Raw genomic sequence first — 10,469 nt, 5'->3', positions numbered from 1 at the left:
TTCTAGGCTTCAATGAGATTGATGAGTGCTCTCTTAATTTGCATCTTGCGGATTCTACTATCAAGAAACCTATGGGAAGTATCAATGATGTTCTTATTATTGCAAATAGGAACTATGTACCCGTAGATTTCATTGTGCTTGATATTGATTGCAATCCGACATGTCCCATCATTCTTGGTAGACCTTTCCTTAGGACTATTGGTGCTACCATCTATATGAAGGAAGGGAATATTAGATTTCAATTTCCATTAAAGAAGGGCATGGAACACTTTCCTAGAAAGAAAATAAGATTGCCTTATGAATCCATGATGAGGGATACTTATGGTTTGAGCACAAAAGACGACGATACTTGATTCTATCGCCTTATGCCTAGCAAAGGGCGTTAAACAATAGCACTTGTTGGGAGGCAACCCAATGAATTTATCTTTGTTTTTTTTTATTTCTGTTTTGTTGTTTCCACACCATCATAATTCTGTTATGATTGTGTTTTTTGTGTTTCTTTTAGTGTTTGTGCCAAGTAGAACCTTTATGACTAGTTTCGGTGATGGTTGTTTGATCTTGCTGAAAAAGACAGAAACTTTGCGCTCACGAAATTATTTTGAATTCCTATACAGAAAGAAATTTTCAGTTGATTCTTTTTTCTGCTGGTTAATATGCAAATTTCCCTAATTTTCATAATTGTTCAGAATTTTTTAGATACCAGAAATATACCAAGTATACAGATTGCTACAGACTGGTCTGTTTTTGACATATTCTGTTTTTGTTGTGTTGATTGCTTATTTTGATGAAACTATGGTTAGTATCGGGGGGGGGGGGGGTACTAGCCATGGAAAAGTGAGAATACATTAATCTAACATCAATCTAAATAGAAATCAAGTTTACTACAGTACCTGAAGAGTTGGTGGTTTGTTTTCTTATGCTAATGATATCACGAGTTTCTGTTTAAGTTTTGTGTTGTGAAGTTTTCAAGTTTTGGGTGATGTTCTCATGGACAATGGGATAAATAGTGGAAAGAGCTTATTATTGGGGATGCCCAATGCATCCCAAGCCAAATTCAAGGACACCAAAAACCTTAGCATGGGGATGCCCCGGGAAGGCATCCCCATTTTCGTCTTCAATCCATCGGTAACATTACTTGGAGCTATATTTTTATTCACCACATGATATGTGTTTTGCTTGGAGCGTCGTGTATTATAGGAGTCTTTTCTTTTTGTTTTGTCACAATCATCCTTGCTGCACACCTTTTTGAGAGGGACATGCACTCATCGTGAATTTGATAGAATACTCATTGAGCTTCAGTTATATCTTTTGAGTTAGGCAATTTAGCTCGCATGTGCTTCACTTATATCTTTTGAGCTAGATAACTTTGCTCTAGTGCTTCACTTAGATCTTTTTAGAGAACGACGGTGTCATATTTTTAAGAAATAAGAACTCTCGATCTTCACTTATATCTTTTTGACTGTGCTCTCTCTAAGTAACTTGGTAATTGGCGTGTGCTATGAAAGTAGTCCTAAAGATGATAGGCATCCAAAGAGGATATAATAAAAACTTCCATATTCAAGTGTATTGATTAGTAAGAGAAGTCTGATTCCTCACAATTAGTTTCGAGATATGGATATGGTAATATTAGAGTTATGTTAGTAGGGCATTGTGAATCTAGAAATACTTGTGTTGAGGTTAGTGATTCCCGTAGCATGCACGTATGGTGAACCGCTATGTTAGGAAATCGGAGCATAATTGATTAATTGATTGTCATCCTTGGTGTGGCGGTCGTGATCACGCGATGGTTAACACCTACCAACCCTTCTCCTAGGAGTATGCGTTTAGCACTTTGTTTCGAATACTAATAAAACCTTCGCAATAAGTATATGAGTTCTTCATGACTAATGTGATTCCATGGTATAGATGCACTTTCACCTTCCACCATTGCTAGCCTCTCTACTGCCGCGCAGCTTTCGCCGGTGCACAAACCCACCATGTACCTTCCTCAAAACAGCCACCATACCTACCTATTATGGCATTTTCATGGCCATTCCGAGATATATTGCCATGCAAATCCCACCGTTCCGTCTCATGACATGTGCCGTCACATTCATATTTCCATTGCATGATCGTAAGATAGCTAGCGATATGTTTCAACGTCATACGCTAAGCTAGATCATTGCACATCCCGGTACAATGCCGGAGGCAATTCCTATAGAGTCATCATTGTTCTAAGTATTGAGTTGTGAGTAAATAAAAGTGTGATGATCATCATTATGAGAGCATTGTCCCATGTGAGGAAATAAAAAAAGAGAGAAAAGAGGCCAAAGATGCCCACCAAAAAAATATGAAGAAAGAGGCCAAAGAGCCCAAACAAAAAAATGAGAGAAAAAGAGAGAAGGGACAATGCTACTATCTTTTTCCACACTTGTGCTTCAAAATAGCACCATGTTCTTCATGATAGAGAGTCTCTCGTTTCGTCACTTTCATATACTAGTGGGAATTTTCATTTTATAACTTGGCTTGTATATTCCAATGATGGGCTTCCTCAAAATTGCCCTAGGTCTTCGTGAGCAAGCAAGTTGGGTGCACACCGACTAGTTTTCCTTTTGAGCTTCCACACACTTATAGCTCTTGTGCGTCCGTTTCATGGCAATCCCTACTCATTCACATTGATATCTATTAATGGGCATCTCCATAGCCCGTTGATACACCGAGTCGATGTGACCATCTCCTCCTTTTTATCTCACAACCTCCATCAAACTCTATTCCACCTATAGTGATATATCCATGGCTCACGCTCATGTAGTGCGTGAGAGTTGAAAAAGTTTGAGAAAGTAAGAGTGCGAAAACAATTACTTGGCCAATACCGGGGTTGCGCATGATTTAAATTCGTTGTGTGGGGATGATGGAGCATAGCCAGACTATATGATTTTGTAGGCATAACTTTCTTTGGCCTTGTTATTTCAAAAGTTCATGATCACTTTGCTAGTATGCTTGAAGTACTATTGTTTTCATGTCAATAGTAAACTATTGTTTTGAATCTTACGGATCTGAACATCCATGCCACAAGAAAGAAGTTACAAAGGACAAATATTGTAGGTAGCATTCCACATCAAAAATTCAGTCTTTACCACTTCTCTACTCGAGGACGAGCAGGAGTTAAGCTTGGGGATGCTTGATACGTCTCCAATGTATCTATATTTTTTTATGGTTCCATGCTATTACCTTGTCAACTTTGGATGTTTTGTATGCATGAATATGCTATTTTAAATCTTTTTTGGTACTAACCTATTAACTCAGTGCCAAGTGCCAGTTTCTATTTTTTCCGTGTTTTTCACCTTTTTCAAAGAAGAATATTAAACGGGGTCCAAACGGAATAAAACCTGCGCGATGATTTTTTTCCATAACAGAAGATACGCAGGGGACTTGAGAACCAAGGCAAAGGACCTCGGGGGAGGTCACAAGCCCCCTAGTCACGGCCTGGGGGGCACCTAGCAGGCTTGTGGGCCCCTCGTGGCTCCTTTGCCCTACCTCTTCCGCCTATAAATTCTCTAATAATCCAAAACCACCATAGAGAGCCACGAAAATACTTTTCCGCCGCCGCAAGCTTCTGTCTTCGCAAGATCCCATCTGGGGATAGTTCTGGTGCCATGTCGGAGGGGGGGTTCGGACACGGAGGGATTCTTCATCAACACCATTGCCTCTCCGATGATGCGTGAGTAGTTCACCACAGACCTTCGGGTCCATAGCTAGTAGCTAGATGGCTTCTTCTCTCTCTTGGAGCTTCAATACAAAGTTCTCCATGATCTTCATGGAGATCTATCCGATGTAATCTTCTTTTGCGGTGTGTTTGTCGAGATCCGATGAATTGTGGATTTATGATCAGATTATCTATGAATATTATTTGAGTCTCCTCTGATCTCTTATATGCATGATTTCGTATCCTTGTAATTCTCTTCGAGTTGAGGGTTTTGTTTGGCCAAATTGATCTATAATTCTTGCAATGGGAGAAGTGCTTGGTTTTGCGTTCATACCATGCGGTGTCCTCACCTAGTTAGAGAAGGGGTAGCGAGGCACGCATCATGTTGTTGCCATCAAGGGTAAAAAGATGGGGTTTATATCATATTGCATGAATCTATCCCTCTACATCATGTCATCTTGCTTAAGGCGTTACTCTGCTTGTTATGAAGTCAATACACTAGATGCATGCTAGATAGCGGTCGATGTGTGGAGTAATAGTAGTAGATGCAGAAAGTATCGGTCTACTTGTCTTGGATGTGATGCCTATATGTATGATCATTGCCTTAGATATCATCATGACTTTGCGCGATTCTATCAATTGCTCGACAGTAATTCGTTCACCCACCATAATACTTGCTATCATGAGAGAAGCCTCTAGTGAACACTATGGCCCACGGGTCTAATTCACATCATATTTTTAGATCTACACAATTACTTTGTTGCACCTTTCGCCTTCAGATCTCACCTTGCAAATAATCGTGAAGGGATTGACAACCCCTTTATAGCGTTGGGTGCAAGTTTGTTTGTTTTTGCGCAGGTACATTGGTGCCTCATCTTGATACTCCTATTGGACTGATACCTTATTTCTCAAACTGAGGGAAATACTTATCGCTACTGTGTTGGATCAACCTTTCCTCTTCAAGGAAAAACCAACACAAGCTCAAGAGGTAGCAGCGTTCAGCACACGTCTCGATGACAATTTCCGCCTTCTTGATCCAGCAAGACAGACGGGGAAGTAGATGAGTTCTCCGGCAGCGTGACGATGCGCCGGTGATGGTGATGATCTATTCCTGCAAGGCTCCGCCCAAGCTCCGCAGAAATCTAATCTAGAGGAAGAACTATGTGGTATAGGTTTGAGTTGCACATGGCAAAAGTTGTGTCTCAAAAGCCCTAAAACCACCAATATATATAGTAGGAGGGGAGGGGCTAGCCTTGGGGCTCAAGGGAGCCCCAAGGGCGCCGGCCGAAGGGAGGAGGTGGACTCCCACCCCAATTCGATTTGCGGGAGGGAGTCCACTCCTTCCTTCCCAGCTCCCTCTTTCCTTTTTTCCTTTCCTTTGGTTTTTTCTCCTTGTGGCGCCATAGCCCACTTGGGCTGGCCTCACCAGCCCACTAAGGGCTGGTGCACCACCCTAGTGCTATTGGGCTCACTCCCGGGTGGGTAGGCCCCTCTCGGTGAATACCCGGAACCCATTCGTCACTCCCGGTACACTCCTGGTAATGCCCGAAAAAAATTCGGTGACCAAATGAAACCATCCTATATATCAATCTTCGTTTCCAGACCATTCCAGAAATCCTCGTGTCGTCCATGATCTCATCTGGGACTTCGAACAACCTTCGGTCACCAACACATATAACTCAACTATACTAAAACATCATCGACCTTAAGTGTGCACACCCTGTAGGTTCGAGATCTATGCAAACATGACCCCAGACACTCCTCGGTCAATATCCAATAGCCGGACCTGGATGTCCATATTGGATCCTACATATTCTACGAAGATCTTTTCGGTTGAACCTCTGTGCCAAGGATTCATATAATCCCGCATAACATTCCCTTTGTCCTTCGGTATGTTACTTGCCCGAGATTTGATCGTCGGTATCCCTATACCTATTTCAATCTCGTTAACGGTAAGTCTCTTTACTCGTTCCGTAATACAAGATCCCGTGACTTACAGTTGAGTCACATTGTTTGCAAGGCTTATATGTGATGTTGTATTACCGAGCGGGCCCGGAGATACCTCTCTGTCACACGGAGTAAGAAATCCCAGTCTTGATCCATGCTAACTCAACAGACACCTTCGGAGATACCTGTAGAGCACCTTTATAGTCACGCAGTAATGTTGTCATGTTTGATACACACAAGGTATTCCTCCGGTGTGAGTGAGTTACTGATACGTCTCCAACGTATCTATAATTTTTTATTGTTTCATGCTATTATCTTGTCAAACTTTGGATGTTTTGTATGCCTTTTATATCTTTTTTAGAACTAACTTATTAACTCAGTGTCAAGTGCCAGTTCCTGTTTTTTCCGTGTTTTTGACCCTTTTCACAGGAGGATTTTAAATGGAGTCCAAACGGAATAAAACTTCTGAGAAGATTTTTTCCGGAACAGAAGATACGCAGAAAGCTTGGAAACCAAGGCAGGAGTCCCGGGGGAGGCCACAAGCCCCCATGGCGCAGCCAGGGGGCCCGCGCCTCCCAGGCTTGCGGGCTCCCTAGGCCTCCCCTGCCCTAGCTCCTTCGCCTATAAATTCCATAAAATCCCTAAAAAAATCAGGAGAGCCACGAAAATACTTTTCCACCGCCGCAAGCTTTTGTCTCCGCAAGATCCCATCTGGGGCACGTTCTGGTGCCCTGTCGGAGGGGGGATTTGGATACGGAGGGCTTCTTCATGAACACCATGACCTCTCCGATGATGCGTGAGTAGTTCACCATAGACCTACGGTTCCATAGCTAGTAGCTAGATGGCTTCTTCTCTCTCTTGGATCTTCAATACAAAGTTCTACATGATCTTCATGAAGATCTATCCGATGTAATCTTCTTTGCGGTGTGTTTGTCGAGATCCGATGAATTGTGGATTTATAATCGTATTACCTATGAATCGTATTATCTATGATTATTGCAATGGGAGAAGTGCTTGGTTTTGGGTTCATACCATGCGGTGATCTCACCCAGTGACAGAAGGGGTAGCAAGGCACGCATCGTGTTGTTGCCATCAAGGGTAAAAAGATGGGGTTTTCATCATTGGTTTGAGTCTATCCCTATACATCATGTCATCTTGCTTAAGGCGTTACTCTATTCGTCATGAACTCAATACACTAGATGCATGCTGGATAGCGATCGATGTGTGGAGTAATAATAGTAGTTGCAGAAAGTATTGGTCTACTTGTCTCGGACGTGATGCCTATATCTATGATCATTGCCTTAGATATCGTCATGACTTTGCGCGGTACTATCAATTGCTCGACAGTAATTTGTTCACCCACCGTAATATTTGCTAATTTGAGAGAAGCCTCTAGTGAACACTATGGCCCTCGGGTCTACTTCACACCATATTTTCATCCTTACACTTCTACTTCGTTGCACTTCCCACCTTCAGATCTCAGTTTGCAATCAATCTTGAATGGATTGACAACCCCTTTATAGCGTTGGGTGCAAGCTCTTTTGTGTTTGCGCGGGTACTCTGGACTTGACGCGATTCTCCTACTGGAATTATACCTTGGTTCTCAAACTGAGGGAAATACTTACTGCTCCTGTGCTGCATCACCCTTTCCTCTTCAAGGGAAAAACCAAGGCAAGCCAAGTCTCCGTCAACGTGCCAATTTCTCGCGATGTTGTTTGAGAGGTAGCAGAAGGATTTCTGGCGCCATTGTCAGGGAGGATCAAGTCAAGAACTCATCCAAGTAAGTGTCACAAACTCATCTCTTGCATTTACTTTTTTGCCTCTCGTCTTCCTCTCCCCCCCCCTTGTGAAAAACAAAAATTTACAAAAATATTTGCCTTTTTCGTTTGCCTTTTTCGTTCGCCCTTTTCTCTCGCTTGCTTTCTGTTCGCTTGTGTGCTTGCTTGCTTGCTAAATTCACCATGACTGAAAACACCAAACTTTGTGACTTCTCAAATACTAATAATAATGATTTTATTAGTACTCCGATTGCTCCCGCCACTAGTGCGGAATCATACGAAATCAATGCTGCTTTGTTGAATCTTGTTATGAAAGAGCAATTCTCTGGCCTTCCTAGTGAAGATGCCGCATCCCATCTTAATACCTTCATTGAGCTTTGCGATATGCAAAATAAGAAATATGTGGATAATGATGTCATTAAATTGAAGCTTTTTCCGTTCTCGTTGTGAGATCGACCAAAAACTTGGTTTTTGTCTTTGCCCAAAAATTGTATTCATTCTTGGAACAAGTGCAAAGATGCTTATATATCCAAGTATTTTCCGTCGACTAAAATTATTTCTCTCCGTAATGATATCATGAATTTTAAGCAACTTGATCATGAACATGTTGCACAATCTTGGGAGAGAATGAAACTGATGATTATAAATTGTCCCGCTCATGGCTTGAGTCTTTGGATGATTATACAAATCTTCTACGCTGGCTTGAATTTCGCTTCTAGAAATATATTGGACTCCGCCTCAGGTGGAACGTTCATGGAAATCACGTTAGGAGAAGCCACAAAACTCCTAGACAATATCATGACGAACTACTCTCAGTGGCACACTGAAAGGTCACCTACTAGTAAAAAGGTACACGTTATAGAAGAAATTAACTCGTTAAGTTCTAAGATGGATGACCTAATGAATTTGGTTGCTAGTAGAAGTGCTCCTTTAGATCCTAATGACATGCCCTTGTCTCCCTTGATTGAGAGTAGCAACGCTAGCTTGGACATTAATTTTGTTGGTAGGACTAATTTTGGCAACAACAATGCTTATAGAGGAAACTATGTCCCTAGGCCTTTTCCTAGTAACCCCTCTAATAACTTTGGCAACTCCTACAACAATACTCATGGAAATTACAATAGATTACCCTCTGGTCTAGAGAGTAATATCAAAGAGTTTATCAACTCACAAAAGATTTTCAATGCGTATATAGTGGAAAAACTACTCACAATTGACGATTTGGCTCGGAGCGTTGATAGAATGTCTAGTGACATTGATGCTTTGAAAGTTAGATGTGCTCCTCCCAAGATCAATATGGATGAAACTTTGAAAGCTATGCGTGTTTCCATGAGTGAGAGCAAAGAAAGAACCGCCCAAATTCGTGTTATACATGAATGGCCTAAAAGGGCGTGTTCTCGTGATAAGAATCATGAAGATCTTAAAGTGCTTGGTGTGACTCCCATTGAATCTTTGTTTTCTTGTGTCAAACCTGATGATGATGGGTCTGGATATGAATCCACTTTGGTTGAAAAACGCCCCAATGATTCGGAATCCATCTATCTTGATGCTAAAAGCATTGAAAGTGGAGTAGAAGATATTAAAACCTTGAGTAGTAATGAAACTACTACTTTGGATTTCAAGGAATTCAATTATGGTAGTTGCTCCTTGATTGAATGCATTTCCTTGATGCAATCCATGCTAAACTCTCCACACACTTATAGCCAAAACAAGGCCTTTACCGACCATATCGTCGAAGCTATGATAAAAGCTCTTGAAGAGAAACTTGAATTGGAAGTTTCTATCCCTAGAAAGCTTCGTGATGAGTGGGAACCTACTAACAAAATCAAAATCAAAAACTATGAATGCAATGCTTTGTGTGATTTGGGTGCTAGTGTTTCTGCGATTCCAAAGTCTTTATGTGATGTTCTGGGTTTAATGAGATTGAGGAGTGTTCTCTTAATTTGCATCTTCTGGATTCTACTGTTAAGAAACCCATGGGAAGGATCAATGATGTTTTTATTATTGCAAATAGGAACTATGTACCCGTGGATTTCATTGTGCTTGACACTGATTGCAATCCTACATGCCCTATCATTCTTGGTAGACCTTTCCTAAGGACTATCGGTGATATCATCGATATGAAGGAAGGGAATATTAGATTTCAATTTCCTTTAAAGAATGGCATGGAGAATTTTCCTAGAAAGAAAATAAGATTGCCTTATGAATCTATGATGAGGGCTACTTATGGTTTGAGCACTAAGGACAACGGTACGTGATTATATCGCTTTATGCCTAGCTAAGGGCGTTAAACAGTAGCGCTTGTTGGGAGGAAACCCAATGAATTTATCTTTTTCTTTCTGTTTTGTTGCGTCCACAACATCATAATTCTGTTATGATTGTGTCTTTTGTGTTTCTTTTTGTGTTGGAGCCAAGCAAAACCTTTATGACTAGTCTTGGTGATGGTTGTTCGATCCTGCTGAAAAAAGACAGAAACTTTTCTCTCACGAGATTATTTTTCATTTTTATTAAGAAAGAGATTTTGAGTTGATTCTTTTTGCTTGTGGTTGATATGCCTTTTTCCCAGGCAGTCGTAACTGTTCAGAAGTTTTGAGGTAACAGAAGTATACGAAGTATACAAATTGCTACAGACTGGTCTGTTTTTGACAAATTTTGTTTTTGTTGAGTTGGTTGCTTGTTTTGATGAAACTATGCATAGTATCAGGGGGTACTAGCCATGGAAAAGTGAGAATACAGTAATCTAACACCAGTATAAATAGAAATCAAGATTGCTTCAATACCTAAAGAGGTGGTAGTTTGATTTCTTTTGCTAATGATATCACGAGTTTCTGTTTAAGTTTTGTGTTGTGAAGTTTTCAAGTTTTGGGTGATGTTCTCATGGACAAAGGGATAAGGAGTGAGAAGTGCTTGGTTTTGGGTTCATTCCAGGTTGTGACATCACCCAGTGACAGAAGGGGTAGCGAGGCACGCATCGTGTTGTTACCATCAAGGGTAAAAAGATGGGGTTTTCATCATTGGTTTGAATCTATCTCTCTACATCATGTCATCTTGCTTAAGGC

This window comes from Hordeum vulgare, chromosome 4H (genome assembly GCF_904849725.1).
Source record: "Hordeum vulgare subsp. vulgare chromosome 4H, MorexV3_pseudomolecules_assembly, whole genome shotgun sequence".
NCBI classification, from domain to species: domain Eukaryota; kingdom Viridiplantae; phylum Streptophyta; class Magnoliopsida; order Poales; family Poaceae; genus Hordeum; species Hordeum vulgare.
Note: the sequence above shows the minus strand (reverse complement) of the source record.